Source organism: Pelophylax lessonae (genome assembly GCF_965119305.1).
Source record: "Pelophylax lessonae genome assembly, chromosome: 7".
NCBI lineage: Eukaryota > Metazoa > Chordata > Amphibia > Anura > Ranidae > Pelophylax > Pelophylax lessonae.
In genome coordinates, this window is record NC_138774.1 from 164,180,897 (window position 1) to 164,198,451 (window position 17,555).

The 17,555-nt window shown below is 42.6% G+C and overlaps 1 protein-coding gene across 1 annotated transcript in view; it reads left to right on the top strand.

Moving 5' to 3' along the window:
• The window catches only part of THOC2 (THO complex subunit 2), a 282,137-nt gene extending 266,855 nt beyond the window's left edge, over positions 1-15,282 (top strand). The window contains exon 39 of the mRNA XM_082263317.1: positions 14,417-15,282. The gene's annotated coding sequence lies outside the window, so the exon portion shown is untranslated. The remainder of the gene's footprint in view (positions 1-14,416) is intronic.
• Positions 15,283-17,555: the final 2,273 nt, after the last annotated feature.

Below are 17,555 nucleotides of genomic sequence, written 5' to 3' on the forward strand. Positions count from 1 at the left end.
GGTCTGTCTGCAACAAGGGGTTGAGCAGAAACTATCCTTGAGCACGATCAAGGGTCAGGTTTTCGGCGTTAGCAATCTTCTTTCAAGAAACCTTTGGCTAATCATTCCTTGGTGCGGAATTTCATCCAGGGGATGCGACATCTGGCTCCGCCAGTGCGCGCACCCTTACCGCCTGGTATCTTAATTTAGTGTGGTCGGTTCTTCAGAAACTTCTCTTTGAAGATATTAGGGAGATTTCCTTGCTTACATTCCCAGAAGGTGGCCTTCTTGGTGGCCATTACTTCTCTACGCAGGGTGTCAGAACTGGCCGCATTATCCTGTCGTTCCCCAGATCTGGTGGTTCATAGGGATAAGGTGGTTCTTCCGAATCCATCCTTCCTTCCTAAAGTGGTTTTCGTAAGACGGACTCACTTTTTGTGATCACGGATAGCCCTTGAAGGGGGTTGCTTGTGTCTGCCGCGACCATATCTACATGGATCAGTCAGACGGTGGTACAGGCTTATTCTATTAAGGGTCGGAATCCTCCGTTCCCTGTTAGGGCGCACTTCACTTGAGCGCTCAGTACTTCCTGGGCCTTTCGCCATCAGGCGTCAGTGGTCCAGGTATGTAAAGCGGCCACCTGGTCGTCGGTACATACCTTTACAAAATTTTATAAAATTGATGTGATGGCATCGGCGGATGCCTCATTTGGCCGCAAGGTTTTGCAGGCCGCAATTTGAGGAGACCGGTGGTCTACCTCGAGGGTTTTTTTCTGTTTGAAAATTTTTTTGTTGAGTCTCATCATTAAGGATGAGCATTGTAAACTTCTAGTTGGCACCGGTTGGGCCTTCTAGATTTGGATTTGATTTCCATTTTCCCACCCCTCATTTGTGATACTGCTCTGGGACTTCCCGAAGGTGCTGTATCACCGAGGACTACGTCTGTCAATGAGCGATAGAGAAAAATGGATTTTTGTAAAATCTTACCGTAAAATCCTTTTCTCTTAGCTCATTGACAGACGTAGTACCCGCCCCTCTGTTTTTTTGAGTTGGGTTGGGTTAAATTCTCTAAAGACTGCTTTTATGACATAACTGATTTGCTGAGGCAGAGAGAGAGAGGATATACCCTCTGGGACTGCCCCTAGGGTGTGGCCAGAGCATTTTATTTCCTGTCTAGTCCTACTCCTGTGGAGGCAACATAACCCGAAGGTGCTGTATCACCGAGGACTACGTCTGTCAATGAGCTAAGAGAAAAGGATTTTACGGTAAGATTTTACAAAAATCCATTTATTTTTCTATAGAATTTTTCAGTCAACCTCAGAGTCTACAGAAGCAGTGTATCCAGATCTGTGCAACCTCTTTAAAACCTTTGGAATCTTACCCGGACCCTACGCTGTGGGGATGGCTTCTTATGTTTCATTGAAAGCCACAGGATACTGTACAGGGCCATAACCAAGCAAGGCAGAGATCAACCTTTAAAATTGACTGTAACTGTTTATTACAGGCTGTGTTTGGAATGTATAGACTTTTTTAAACTTTTTAAAACATCCTGCTTCTTCTCCTAAGAGTGTTTACTACATGGAATTTGACCCTGATGTGCTGGTCTTTGATGGCGCTGAATCAAGGAGAATATCAGAGGATGTAGAAGCAGAGTTGGGAGTAAGCTGCAGAAGATTTCGCTCTCCCACACTGTCTTTGTATTAAAGAGGGAGCTTTCCCCAATATACTCACTTATGTGGAAAACTCCAGTGCTTCTATCCGAAAAAGCCTTAGCACTATTACCCTTGCCAATCCTTCTTAGGACTCGAGGCATCCAGTTAATAATCTGGTTGACCAACTCCTGAAGTATGAAGCCCCTTGCAACACTTCGTGAATTTCCAAAACACAGTTCAGCTGATTCAGGCTTTTGGCTGGGGGAATCGACGTAAAAAAAAAATCTGCTCTTCAGCCTTCCACAAGTATCTAATTCGAGATATGTCTCAGGCATAGGTCTTTCTTCCATAAAAGAAAGTCCTCTCTAAGAGCTCATACTTGACAGCTGAGATCCAAAAGAAATCCCTCATTGAGATTTGCCATGATGGTTCTGGGCCTAATGGTTGCCTCCTTCGAGGCATGACTCTTCACCCAATTCCATACAAGAATTCTCTAACAAAACTTTTCATTAGCATTGATAAAAGCAGGCTATTCTATCTACCCATGCTTCTATCCTCCCAAACAAAAAAAACCTCCTAAAATCTGACAGTGGAAAAATTCTGTTTTCCCTAAAATTTAAGGTTTTTACAACCTATGCAAGTCCGTTAGGCTGGGCAGGTATCGTCCAATCCTTAATGGGTTAAGGAACATGGCGAAGGGAGGATGCCAAACTGTCTATCAACATCTTAAAGCTCAGAGCTGTCAGGATGTCCCTCTAGCACTGTGCCCCCTCCCCTTTTCTAGACACCCAATTTAGGTGCAGTGAGACTGTGCCACAATAGTGGCATATACAGTGGGGGAAATAACTATTTGATCCCCTGCAGATTTTGTTTGCCCACTTACAAAGAAATGAAGGGTCTGTAATTGTTATAGGTGTATAGACAGAATATCAACCCAAAATCCAGAAAAAAAAAAACATGATACAAATGTTATAAACTGAATTGTAGTTCAATGAATAAAAGAAGTATTTGATCTCCTACCAACCAGCAATAATTCTGGCTCCCACAGACTGGCTACGGTATGTGCTCATGTGGTACACAGATGAGTCCTGTCAATTTAAGAAGGTGCTGTGCTCAATATACACAACTCATTATGTGTATAAAAGACACCTGTTCAAAGAATCTTTCTTCCAGTCAAACGTCACTATCATGGGCAAGACCTAAGAACTGTCAAAGGACGTCAGGTCAAGATTGTAGATCTGCACAAGGCTGGAATGGGCTACAAGACCATCAGCAAGAAGCTTGGTGAGAATGAGATATTATCTCGTTAGCGATTATTCACAAATGGAAGAAATGCAAAATACCCATAAATTACTTTCGGTCTGGAGCTCCATGCAAGATTTCGTCTGATGGGGTAAGGATGCTCTTGAGAAAAAAGTGAGGGGTCAGCTCAGAACTACATGGGAGGAGCTTGTGAATGATCTCAAGGCAGTTGGGACCACAGTCACCAAACAAACCATTGGTAAAACAATACGCCGCCATGGATTGAAATCCTGCAGCATCCACAAGGTCCCCTTCCTCAAGAAGGCACATGTACAGGCCCGTCTGAAGTTTGCAGATGAACTATCCCTACAGTCAAGTACAGGGGTTGAAACACTGCTTTGGGGCTGTTTCTCTGCTAAAAATACAAGCTGACTTTGCCGCATTGAGGGACCAATGGATGGGGCCATGTATTGTTAAATCTAGGAAGAGAAGCTTCCCTCAGATGGGACGTGGATGGGTCCTCCAGCATTACAATGACCAAAACTATATCGCCAAGGCAACAAAGGAGTTGATCAAGAAGAAGCACATTACAGTCATGGAGTGGCCTAGCCAGGCTACAGACCTTAATCCTATAGAGAATGTATGGAGGGAGCTGAAACTTCTAGTTGTCAAGCGACAGCCAAGAAACCTTAAGGATTTAGAGAAGATCTGTAAAAGTGGACCAAAATCCCTCCTGAGATGTGTGCAAACCTGGTAACCAACCACAAGAAAGAACTTACCTCCTGTGCTTGCCAACAATAGTTTCTCCACCAAGTACGAAGTCCCTTGGTCTCAGTTCAAGCTAGTTTATGCCTTCCCTGCACGGAGCAGTTACCCTGCCTGCAAGAGCAAGACTGTAATTCCTCTGGCACCAAACTGGCCAAGAAGACCCTAGTACACAGACATATTCAGAGTTCTTGCAGAAGACTCTTAGTCTTTTCCCCACAGACCAGATCTGCTCTCTCAAGACCTGCTATTCCACTGTACTTCATAGAGCCTGGGTTTAACAGCCTGGCGGTTGAAACCCGAATCCTAATTCTTTCATTCCCATCCTTCCTTCCAAAGATGGTTTCAGTGTTCCATCTTAATGAGGACATTGTTCTGCCATCCTTATGACCTGCTCTAAGCATCCAAAGGAAGTCCCGCTACATTGAGTGGATGTTGTTGGAGCCGAAAGTGTGTACCTAAAAGCTATGGCTTCCTTTTAGGGCCATTTCACACTGCAGCACAGAGCAGCATCCCCCCTGGCTGCTCTGCCCTGCTGGCTGTGCTAGGGGCAATGCGTTGCATGATTCATCGCACTGCTACCTTTTGTTTTTTTTGTATGAGCTTTATTAGAAGTGTACAAAATGTACTCTTTACTGCAAGTCCTGCAGCGCATCACACTGCCTGACATTACAGCGCGATTTGGGCTGGTTCGCTGCAATAAATTGCAGCATGTTTGCTATTTATTGCAGTGCTAGGCTGCATTGCAGTGTGAATGTGACACACAGGAAAAAATGGTTTCCTGTGTGTCCCTGCGGTGACAGATGTTTTACCATGTGGTAAAATGTCTGCCACCACACAGTGTGAATTGGCCCTTAGGCAAACAGATTCCCTGTTCTGTTCTTAAGCCCATGCAAGGGAAACAGATTCCTTATCCAGCTAGCAATGGTGGACTTTGAAGCAGATTACTAGAGCTTATGCTCTAAAACAAACGCCTTCTTCTGCACTTTTACTTTGTGCTGCATTAGTGCAACCAGTATTAGTGCAACCAGTGTTAATTAACACGGATACTGGTTGCACTAATGCAGCACAAAGGGGTTAATTACCTGCCACTGGTCGGTCACTAATAGATAAGTGACCAGCAGTGACAATACATTAACCCCTCATGCTTCATAATACAATTACCATTGGTAAGCTGCCTCAGATCCCCCACTGCCTCAGCGTCCCCCTCCTCGGGTGTCCTTCATTCAAAAGTCCCGCCTCTGGCCGGCGGCACCGCCTCTCAATGACGTCCCTACTATGATCTGTGCATTATGAATGGACTTACCAGGCAGGGGGGCGGGGCGAGTGGCCGCTATAGAGAGGACTAATGTGATCCATCCCTGTCAGCTCAGCACGACTATGTGTGAATGAGAACAGAACTGACCTGGCGGGGGGAGCGGCCGCTATTAGCTGTAACTATGTGAGCGCTTCACTTCCTTGTCAGCGAAGATACATGCCTGTCAGGGAAGTGAAGCTCTCACATAGTTACAGCTAATAGCGGCCGCTCTTTTAATTTAACAGGTTAGCGCAGTATATACATCCTTCACAATTTTTGAGATCACAACTACACCAGTTAGTGCTTTTGATACTTGCTGCTTCCCTATCATACTAAATAAACAAAATATCTAGGCGCAAGTAAAAACTAAATTTTCATAAAGAGGTTAATGCAGGATTCTCAATGCTTCTTTAATTCCTTAGCACCTTGTTACATGGTTAACTTACGTTTTAAACTTGGAAAAGGAAATTGGTATCTGGAAATTTGTAGTCTAGTTGATATTTTCTTGTGTTGGATGTGATCATTAAACACACAGAGCCTGATTTGTTAATGTGGCTAAATTAATTGGATATGGCCATGGCAGCCAATACTTTTTCTCCCTTTCTGTGTCTCAGTGCTGAATGTGAGAAAAAAAGGATAATCTCTGTCTGGTTGCTATGGGTATTAAGAACAGCTGTTCCTTAACTTTGATGTAACCAGCTGTTGAAATCTGGTGTGTGTTGGGTATGCTAATTTGTAGTTGTCTTGTGCATTCCCTGCAAAGGCATCCATCAATTAAACCTTGATTTAGATGTTGTATGTGACTGTTTTTTACTAGGCAGCCTTTGTAGTGCATTCAGTTACATTTATGCATTGCACCTGTTAATTGTACAGGCTGCAGGGCACAGTTCATATAATATTATTGCTACACGCCACTGCAAAAGATCATTAAACCATATTTGCTTATCCAGGAGAATTACTGAAGGTACACTAATGTTCTACAGTGCATCCGGAAAGTATTCACAGCACGTCACTTAGTCCACATTTTGTTACTACTTTATTCCAAAATGGGTTAAATTAATTAATTTCTCTATCGTTCATCGACAGACGCAGCTCCATCTAGTCAGAGACTATAGGTTATGCTTCTCCTATCAGGAGTAGGCACTAGGCAGGAGGAAAGCTTAAAGCAGAGCTCCGGCCTCGGGGGTGAAATTTAGAAAAAAATACCCCCGGGACAGTCAGGGCTAGTACTACATTCCACAATGGATAGCCTCTGAACTGTCCCGGGTCACACTTACCTTTTAGAAGAAATACTTAACTTGAAAATTTCTCCAGCGCTGCCATCTCAGGTGTGGGCAGCTGAAGCCAGCGCGTCCTCTTCTACATCCTCTTCTCCCAGAATGCGCCTTCACCGGCCCCGTTCATCACTTCCGGTGCGGGCGCGTCATCCCTCCACAGCTTCTGGGCATGCCTCTGTCCTCTCTTCGAGTTTGAATGCGGGCCTTCGGTCTGGTATAAACCTTCGAGGCGGTTCCGTTTGCTCAGTTCCATACCAGACCTTTGCAAAGGGAGATTCTTGTCAAATGGAACAAGGATCCCAAGTCCTTGGACTCTTTGATTCGGCTAAGCCACAACACAGTCTGCTCTGTTGTGGTGGATTCAGTCAGCACTATTCAGCACTATGCCAGGGTAAGTCCTTCCTTCCGTTTTGGATGGTGGTGACCACAGACACCAGGCTATCGGGCTGGGGCAAGGTGCTGGGGAAGCTCTGTGCCCAGGGTACCTGGACGATGGAAGAGTCAAAACTACCGATTTTAAATGTTTTGGAGCTCAGAGCAATAAAGCTTTGTCTGAGCCATTGGACTACTCGTCTGCACGATTGTCCGGTTTGTATTCAATCGGACAATGCCACGGCTGTGGCTTACATCAATCACCAGGGGTGCACCAAGATTCTCTTGGCAGCCAAGGAGGTGGCAGAGATTCTGGCCCGGGTGGAAAAATGTATTCCAGCCCTCTGCTGTACACTTTCCAGGTGTGGAGAACAAGCAAGCGGATTACCTGAGTTGTCAGGTGTTGGATCGAGGGGAGTGATCCCTGCGCCCGGAGGCATTTTATCTCCTGTGTGTTCGATGGGGGACTCCCGAGGTCGATCTGTTTGCGTCTCGCCTCAAAAAGGGTGTTCCGATTTTCTTAGCCAGGTCTCGATATCCTCTGGCAGATGCTCTGGTGGCTCCTTTGGGGTATCGGCTAATTTATGCCTTTCCTCCCTTGAAACTCCTGCCGAGGCTTCTGCGAAGTATATAGGTGGAAGGGATTCTGGTCATTCTGGTGGATCCGGACTGGCCTCACTGGTCTTGGTACGCAGACCTATTAAGGTTGGTCGCTGATGCTCCTTGTTGACTTCCTCTCAGGGAAGATCTGTTGTCTCAAGGTCCAATGTTCCATCCTGCTTTATAGTCGCTGGCTTTAATGGCATGGCTGTTGGAAGCCAGGTGTTGAGAGATAGAGGTCTTTCTGACTCTGAGATTCCTACTCTATTGAAGGCTACTTCTAAGAAGATATATCATCGTACGTGGAAATTGTATATTTCATGGTGTGAATCACCGAAGGTGCACCCTCGCTTGTTTTCGATAGCTAGGGTCTTGGCCTTTCTGCAGAAAGGAGTTGAATAGCGGTTGGCTTTGGGCACTATCAAAGGCCAAGTGTCGGCTTTGGCTATATATTTCCAACGCCCGTTTGCTACGCATGCTTTGGTTCGTTGATTTATACAGGGAGTGCGCCATATGGGTCTCCGCTTCCTCTGTGGGACCTCAGTCTGGTATTATCTGTTCTTCAAAAGCCTCCTTTTGAGAACATTCGGGAGATTTCGCTGCTTTTTTTGTCCCAGAGGGCTGCTTTCTTGATGGCTATCACTTCCGCTCGCGGAGTATCTGAACTTACCTTATCTGGTGATGCACAGGGATAAAGAGGTACTTCAAACCAGTCGTTTCTTCCTAAGGTTGTTTCTGATTTTCATCTGAATGAAGACATTATGTTGCCTTCACTCTGCCCTAAGCCCAAACATTCTAAGGAATTTGCGTTGCACTCTTTGGATGTGGTTCGGGCCATCAGGGTCTATCTGAAGACTACTGAGTCTTTAGAAAATGAGACGCTCCTTTTATCCTTACCGAAGGATCTCGTAAGGGATTGGCTGTGTCTGCGGCGACCATATCCAGATAGATCAGGCAGACGGTAGTTCAGGATTATTCACTGAAGGGTCTGGTTCCTCCTTTCCCGGTGAAGGTGCATTCTACGAGAGCGCTGAGTGCCTCCTTGGGCTTTTCGCCATCAGGCATCGGTGCTGCAAGGCAATACATTAAAAAAATTCTTCAAAGTAGACATGTTGCCATTTTTGGATGCTTCCTTTGGCCGCGAGGTTTGGCAGGCTGCTGTTTTAAAGAGAACAGTTTTTTTTTTTTTTTTTGTTTCTCTTTGAGGTGTATTGTGTTTTCAGGGTGAGCTCCAGTTGTTCCTGGTTGAGCTCCATGTTACCTGGTTGGCTAAGTTTTTAGCCTTTGGGGAGTTTTCCGTTTGCGTTGTCTTCCCACCCCTCATGAATATACTGCTTTGGGACATCCCTATAGTCTCTGACTAGATGGAGCTGCGTCTGTCATTGAACAATAGAGAAAACTGTTTTTTAGTAAGAACTTACCGTAAAATCCTTTTCTCTGAAGTTCGACAGACGCTGCACCCGCCCCTCTACTTCTGAATGAATGGGGTTTCTTTTTTTTCTAAACACTGCTTGCAACTAAACTGTTTTATAACAGGGTGTGTGGGGTTATGCCTGCAGGGACAGCCCCCATAGGTGTGGTTAAGCTTTTTTCCTGCCTAGTGCCTATTCCTGATAGGAGGAGCGTAACCTATAGTCTCTGACTAGATGGAGCTGCGTCTGTAGATGAACTTCAGAGAAAATGATTTTACGGTAAGTTCTTACAAAAATCCAGTTTTCTCTTTTGTTCATTGACGGACACAGCTCCAGAATCTTCTTAACCATTGGGTTATGCTGCCCCCTACAGTAGTAGGACACTAGGCAGGAAAAAGCTTTACCACTCCTATGGGGCAGTCCCAGGGATATACTCCCCAACACTCTGCTAAAGGCATTCAGTTTTTTTTTCTGCCTAGTCGGGAGTAAGGAACTAGTTCCTTGCTGGGATCTCTGGTCCAAACATTTTTTCACTTTTTTTTTTTTTTTTTCAAATTCTTTATTTTAATTTTTGCTTAGAAAACATAAACAAAAGGTAAAGTGCACAAGAACATAAGTAAACAAACAGATTATGACAAAATGATCGAGAAGATCACCATCCAGTGCAAGAGACACAGTCTCAATAGTAAGTTGAGCCAGGAAAACATTATATATGCAAGCTTATCACTTTGTCAAGAATATTTTTTTCACTTTTTAAATGGAATAGCCCTCTTCTGCCTGAGGTGGCGCTTTCACCCGTGTCTGAGGTGGGGGGGACGTCTTCGCTTCTTTTCTGGACCCATGGACCTCCCAGATTCAAGACAGAGGGATCTTCAAGCTCATTTGGTCTGGCTTCAAGATCGAACTTAGGTCTTATCCTCCAATGTGGTTCTTTCCTTCCAACCTGCGTTTGTCCCCAGACCACCTGCGGGGTCTCTATGGGGCGGTGCAAGACTTTCTACTACAAGGGGTGATTGTTCCGGTTTCAAAATCAGAACGTTTTCAAGGTTTTTAGCCAAACCTGTTTACAGTTCCCAGGAAGGAAGGCAAGGTACGTCCAATCCTGGACCTCAGGGCTTTGAACCGCTTTGTGTGGGTACATAAGTTCCGAATGGAGTCTATTAGTGGCATCCCCAAATCAAAGGACGCTTACCTACATATTCCAATATATGTCAGTAATCAGCATTTCCTCCGCTTTGCCATGGGCGAGGAGCATTATCAACTTAGGCCATTACTCTTGGGTCTCGTCTCAGCTCCTCGGGTATTCGCAAAAGTGTTGGCCCTGGTATTGGCTTTGTAGCGGCAGCGGGGGGATTGCGGTACTGGGTACCTGGACGCTCTTCTGCGACCAGAGTCTCTGACTGCTCTAAAGGACAACATGGAAGTTACTGTATGGACTATTTGGGTCTGACTCTGGACTCGGCTTCAGCCCGGGTGTTTCTTCCGGGGGGAAAAAAAACTCCAAAAGCTGCAGGATGCGATTTGGCTCCTGTTGTCCAGCGGTTGGTCCCCTTTGAGAACTTGCATGTGGTTGCTGTGCCTGATGGTGTCTACCTTCAAGGTGGTTCCGTTTGCACAGTTACACTCGAGATCTCTGCAAAGACAGATTCTTACTAAGCGGGAAAAGATTCCACAGTCTCTAGAGAATCTGATCCTGTTGAGCCGGGATACGAGAGGGTCCCTGATATGGTGGCTTCGCTCTCCGGCGCATCAACAGGGCAAATCCTTCCTTCCCCTGTACTGGATGGTGGTCTCCACAGTTGCCCGACTGTCCGGGTGGGTTGGTGTTTTGGGCACGGATGTGCTCAAGGGGTCTGGACTCTGGAGGAGTCGAGACTACCTATCAATATATTGGAACTTCAGGTAATAAGATTTGTCCAGGGGGGGTACAAGAAGTGTCCTGGTGGCTTGGGAGGTAGCAGTTATTCTAAGGTTCAGCGGTGTCTCTGGTGGGGAACTTCCGAAGTGGACCTATTGGCCTCTCGTCTCAACAGGCAGGTACATAGAATTCAGACAACGTCTCAGGATCCTTTGGCCGACGCCACAGACACACTGGTGGCTCCTTGGGGCCAGTATTATCTGATATACTTAAAGGGGTTAGTGAGGTAAATGGCGCTGCCTTTCAGTAGGCAACAAGGGGCACTATATGCAGACGTTAAAAATAGGATATTTCAAAACAGGATATTTCAAAGCACATATGATCGTATTATAACTTTGCACATCACAATGAATACAAACAATATAAATAAATATTAAAAAGTGCAAATAGTACAATAAAGGTGTTGGTTCGTGATATGGACACTAAATTATTAGTTAATAGGTATGATGTAATGACAATAAATATAAGGTGCTTAGTGGAATGTGACAGATATATATTATAAAAAATAAATAATATCCCAAATATCTCAGCAAGTGGTCAGTGAAAGTACCAGCAGATACGAGAAATTATTTATGTGGGTAAGCACAAAGCTAGTGATATTGAATGAAAACTAGTGTGACCAATAAGTATATAATAAAGTGACGTAGTGATAATTAATTTCATATAAAGCTATATATAAAAGACAAATATATAAAGAACCACAAATGTATTAAGTATAAGGTGACTTAGTGCGGCCTGCCCCACTGTATTTGCAGAGACCTGCATAACAGGGTGGCCAATAAAGTGAATCAGAGTGACTCAAAAAAATTAAGTTGAATACGGCAATAGAAGTTTATCAAAGTGATTAGTTGGTAAAATCGAATTCCAGAGAAAATTGATGGATGAATCTCGGGGTGATCAAAATGGAACGTGCCGTATATCATCTGATATATGCCTTTCCCCTGTTAAAACTTCTGCTGAGTCTGCTGCGAAGGATCGAGGCAGAAGGGATTTGGTCATCCTAGTGGCTCCAGACTGGCCTCGCCGATCTTGGTACGCCGATCTTGGTACACCGATCTGGTACGGCCGGTCACTGATGCCCCTTGGAGACTTCCTCTCCCAAGGGCCAATCTTTCATCCTGCTTTACAGTCGCTTGCTTTAACGGCTCTATCTGTTGCTGCTGCTGCCATTGCTGGTGAGGGAACACGGCAGTGAAGCCTTGCAGCTTCACCAGCGGGTCCCTACTTCGCATGTGCGAAGCGCGCTGCGCATTCCTCCTGGCTCGGCGGCGAAGGAGGAAGGAGGGTGCCGAGCTTCCGAGGGATGGCGCCGAGGCACCGTATCCCAGAAGTGGGGAAGGGTACCTGTCAAAAACAGGTACCCGTTCCCCCCTCCCCCCTGAAATATGCCAAATGTGGCACCGGGGGGGGGGGGGAGGAAAGGAAACAAGAGTGGAAGTTCCACTTTTGGGTGGAACTCCGCTTTAACCTAACAAAATGTGGAAAAAGTGAAGTGCTGTGAATACTTCCTGAATGCATTGTATGTTTGGCAATGTCCATGTAGATTTGCACTTTTGCAGATTGAATTAATTAGAAATAAGTGTTCACTAAGTGTATTTACCTGTATTGATACAAGAAAAAGCAATTTTCTTCCCCTGTGTTTTGGGAGGAATTCAGAACAAACAGGCCAGTAAAAAAGTACTATATCAAAAGAGAAATATGGGGTTCCAAAAAAAAAAAAACTTACATACTCGCATATGTGGATATGTGGATGGAGCATCGATCTAGTGCTGCAGTTGTCCCCCGGTGGTTCTTTGACCAAGAGCCGAGCATTCACCTGACAGCCATTTACTCATTTCTCGGCCTGCAGAGAGCAGTGCTTGTTAGTCACTGGCGCTCTGCTCTTCCCTCCAGCACTCGCTGGAGCATCCGACTGTGGAGGGGTTGTAAGCGGATGGCTCAGTCTCTCAGCAGTGGGCTCAGAGGCTGAGTCAGCTTTTGATCAGGCATCTGGGTAGATCCCAAAATTGTCGGGATCCCTTCAGAGCCTAGACTTGCGCTGTGTTGTCAGATATCTAATACATTTGAAAATGTCATCAGTGCTCTGCATTGAAGTGTAAGAAATTGCATAATACTGAAAGCGTTTTTAGAATAAATCAGAGTGAATGGAATTGCTTATATAATGCCCAAACATGCATTTTACATTCATCTCTTTAAACCTCATTATTAAGGAAATGAGAGAACAGCCAATAACAAAATATCAAGGGGCAGCATTTAGCACTTAAAGAGAATAGATGTGCTGTGAGAAAGCTCGGTCTACACTGCAGTCTAAAAAGCATTCTTTTGCTTCCATGCCACCTAAAAAATTGCAACGCTTCCTCTGCTAAGGTCCAGGGCATTCCATCTCAGCTTTTCAATATACAGCTGTCTGCTCTACCTGATACAACATCCTCTAAAACTGCATCTGTCTCTGCCATGTTAGAGTCTGAGAAAAACTCCAACCAGGTCTGCAACAATCTGGTATTGTAGCAACATCACTCCAGAATACACAACTGGAACTGCCATGACCAAAACAAGTACTAGGTAGCATTGGAATATAAATAAATATAGATTATCCTTGTATGCTTATTTTCAGCTATGTATTTTCCTTAAACCACACTTGTATGTTTGCTTACAAACTGAAATTGGGATTAAAAAAAGAAAATCTAATGGAAAACCGTGCATAAAAAGTGCATCATAACATCCTGTAAAAAAATGTTTTATTACGTTGCTAAAAGGCTTTCAATATGCCACAAAAAGCACACACAGTAAGCAGGCAGGAAAACATAAGTATGAGCACGGAAAATAACCACCCCCCCAAAAAAAAAAAAATTGCCTTAGAAACTAATTACAACATTCAACATAGACCAAATCATTTAGAACAGGAGGGACACATCAAGTTGAGTCCAGTTGTGCCTAATAGAGTTGTGGAAGCATTCTGAACTTTTGTGGAGCGCAGCTCAATATTGTTGTTTTCCATCAGTCATCTACCTGTTCAAGTTGTTCCTGCTATAAACTCTTAGTTGTACTCGACTAAATGTAGCAGTAGATGTCTACGGATTTCGTTCTTTACATTTTTAGTTCAGTGCTCTTTGACATATCTTTTATATCTTGTATGCAGTGTGTTTGTGTGGTGTGTGTTGCATGTCTCTTAGCAATATGATATATATTTTTCGTTGTAGACTGTTGCCATTCATTTTCATGAATTCTTATTCATTAGTTATTTTATGTTTTTGCTATTCTGGCATTTACTAAACTGTAAAGTTTTAAAGCTAAATGCAAAATGCATGTCTGTGCACTGTACAAACATTTTATCATTCACTCTGATGGATTCTCCAAACACTTGTAAAATGCAGTATTCTGTAATTTCTTACACTGCAATGCAGCACATTGATAAGAATAGACTCAAAACAATTTTTGTTAAAAATCTTTTTTTTCTTTTTTTTTCAATTTCTGTATTTATTGAAGAAACATCATACAGACAACAAGGCAACAGCCAACTTTAAAAATATTTTACCTGTGTTATTAACCACTTCCATACTGGGTACTTTTACCTCCTTACTGCCCAAGTCAATTTTCAGCGCGGTCTCACTTTGAATGACAGTTGAGCGAACATGCAACACTGTACCCAAACTAAATATTTATAATTTTGTTCACACTATTAAAAGGAATTTGAAGGGGGCTGAAAGCATTAGAGAATGTACTTTTTTGGGTTAATAAATACATATAAGAATACCAAGAGCGAGCTGGAATAGAGAGGGCACAACATAGTCACATTGCATTGTCTGCATACTTTTGAACAGCCATGGCTTTGGAATATTTTATCTACAGTTTTTATTATACCTTCTATTAAAAAAATGTTGCCATATTTTTCTTTCTCTACAGGAGACACTTCAAATATGGGATCCTGCAGGATGTGTGAATAAGGAAGGTGATGAACTGTGACCACGTGTATTTACTACGATATAAATTGCACAGATGTTTGATGAAGAGGGCCCATTTGCATCTCATTAAATTATTCATTTATTAGCATTGTTTCTTTTTTTTTTTTTTTTCCTTTTTCCACCCTCCAGTATATGTTCACGTTGTGCATTACTGTATTTTACATGTGTTGCTGATTACGTTATGCATTTATTTTCAGTACTTGGCTGAAAGTGTTCCTATTCCATAATTTTAAGCACAATGTGCTAAAACCGATATTTGCCACCATATGAAAGAGGTTCCTTTTGTTTGTAAAGAGTTTCAAAAGGTTGTCACAATACTGCCTGAAACGTTAACTTTAATAATTTGCAATATACAATGCATTCTTTTTAATTGATAAAGCAAGAAATAAACAGCTAGTGAATATTTTTTGAAACTTACCTCATTTAAATTCAGTTGTATTTATTACATGGCCTTGTAAGTACTGCAGGAGCAAAATTTTTCATGGTAATGAATAAGAGCTGTTTGTATATTATGTATGACATCAAGTATCTGTTAAAGAACAAGGAATTAAAAGAGAACCATGTTGTTTCCAAAAGTCCCTAACTGAAATTCTGTTTTGTCTTAATGTTTTTAAATTAAAGGGAGAACAATATTTTCCCATGAGAAATTAGGGTTCAGTTCTACAACTACAGGAGCTTTGTATTGCCGAACTTTAGCCTAAAAAGTTTCAAAGACTTTTTTTAAAGAAAATTTTTAACTGCTGAATTCTACCAGTGTAAGCTTTTTTTTCTAAATAAACAATAGTTTTCTCAATGGGTCGTAAATCATTGTCTGTATTGTGCCTTATTTTAATTTCATCATTACCAGCTTAAAACCTTATGAGATAACGCAGCTGGGAGAAATTGTCGACTCTGAAAAATTTGGCATAACCTTTTGTTTCATTTACATTAAACCGATTCCTATGGGGTAATACAGTGAAAGCTGTGGAGTCTCAAAAAATATGCATAGTTTATTTGTATGCCTTGCTAACTGATTACATACGTGTCAAAGTGCAGTTACTGCAGAGTTTCTTTTCCTTTGTAGATGTTGTTAAAATATTGATGTAACTCTATTTGAAAATGGATAAATGTGGAATCACAAGATGGTAGTGTGGACACTTGATATCTTCAATAATGCAACTGCTCTACGTCCCAAATAATTCTAGGCAAGGGGCCAAAATGGATGATTGGACCGTAGTCTATGGACTTTATTGGCACAACCAAAGTACAGTTAAAATATGAAACTTTGATGCACAAAAGAGGCTTAAAAACAAAGTAGCATTCTGCACCTTAAAAGTTTTTAGGATGGTGGCCCAATTCTAGTATTCAACATATAAAATGAGAAGTTGGAATCCTCTACTAATATCATTTGGATTTTTACCACTCCTTAACAAGAGGCTCAACATGTTTCACATATTACGCTTTCTCCTTTGAACACAGTGCACACGGGGGTTCCTCCTTTGATCTCATTTCTGTGGCCAGCTTTAGTCCAGAAAGTAAAAAATGATACTGAATGTTGCCTCAACAAAGCTGGTTTTGTTGATTTGGAGATGGAACGACAGAAGTTGAAAATGTAAACATGATAGGACAATTCTCCAGTTAAAATATCTGCACAGGCTTGGATAATTAAAGTGAATCTTCATCATTTCTTTTTTTTTTTTTTTTTTTTTTTTTGGTAAACATTTTTAGTTTCTTCAATAAACCAATCTCAAAATGTCAGATGCTTTAGGCATCCCCTGTTGTCTATCTGTATGCCTATCAGTATTGAAATAGCCAATGCTCATATCAGGACTATCAGCTGCCAGACAGACAACTGGTCCCAGCACCTACACCTATAGCTATTTGCTTAGGTAGTGAAGGCCTTAGTATGAGAGAGGGCCTTAACTGACAAGTGTTGAACACCAAACTTGTGGCAAGCTTCAAGCAGCTTTCCTGGAGCCCTTTTAAATCAATTTTGGGAATGTTAAACACAGATCTTAAACACTTTCAGACCGGAGGATTTGACTGCTCAATGACCATGCCCTATTTTGCGATTCGGTCCTGTGTGAATTTAACGGATAATTGCGTGGTCGTGCGACGCTGTACCCAAACTAAATTGATGTGCTTTTTTTTCACAAATATAGCTTTCTTTTGGTGGTATTTGATCACCTGTGTGATTTTTATTTTTTGCGCTATAAACAAAAAAAGAGCATCAATTCCTGAAAAAAAACAATATTTTTCACATTCTTTTATATGAAAATCTCAAAAGAAAAAATGTAAAAATCTAAATTTTTTTACCATTTTAGGCCAATTTGTTTTCTGCTAAATATTTTTGGTAAAAAAAAAATCGCAACAAGCGTATTTTGATTGGTTTGCACAAAAGTTATTGAGTTTAATAACTACGGGAAAGATTTTTTTTTTTTTTTTTATACTGGTAATGGCGACAATCTGCGATTTTTTTTAATTTTTTTATTTTTTTGCGGGACTGCGACATTGCGGCGGACAGATCGGACCCCTAACTGACATGTCTGACACTTTTGGGGGTACCAGTGATATTACTACAGTAATCAGTGTTACAAATATGCACTGTTACTGTAAAAATGACACTGGCAGGGAAGGGGTTAACAGTATTGGTGATCAAGGGGTTAAATGTGACCCTAGGGGCGTGATTCTAACTGTGCGTGACGTGGCTTGTGAAGTCATCACAGAAACATGTGATCCTATATAGCAGGATCACATGACATCTGTGATAACTTCAGGGAGAAGTACGGACGGCTGTGTTTACATCAGCCGTCCGTCCTTCTCTGTCAGCGGCGGGAGATCGTGAGATGCCGGCGGCCATCGGAGCCGCCTGTCACACGCACTAGCTTCCCCGCTGACGAGCGGGGGCGGTAGCGCGCTTCCGGTGGTGCGCAATCGCCCCCCCTAGCTCCTCCCAGGCAAGCGCCGTACATGTACGTGACTTTGGTGAATAATATGTGAAGCACTAAAAACGTGATATGAATATATAACACATTCATAAAGAAAAGGAATCACATAATTAAATGTTTAAATCCATAAAAATGTGATGGGTGACAAATATA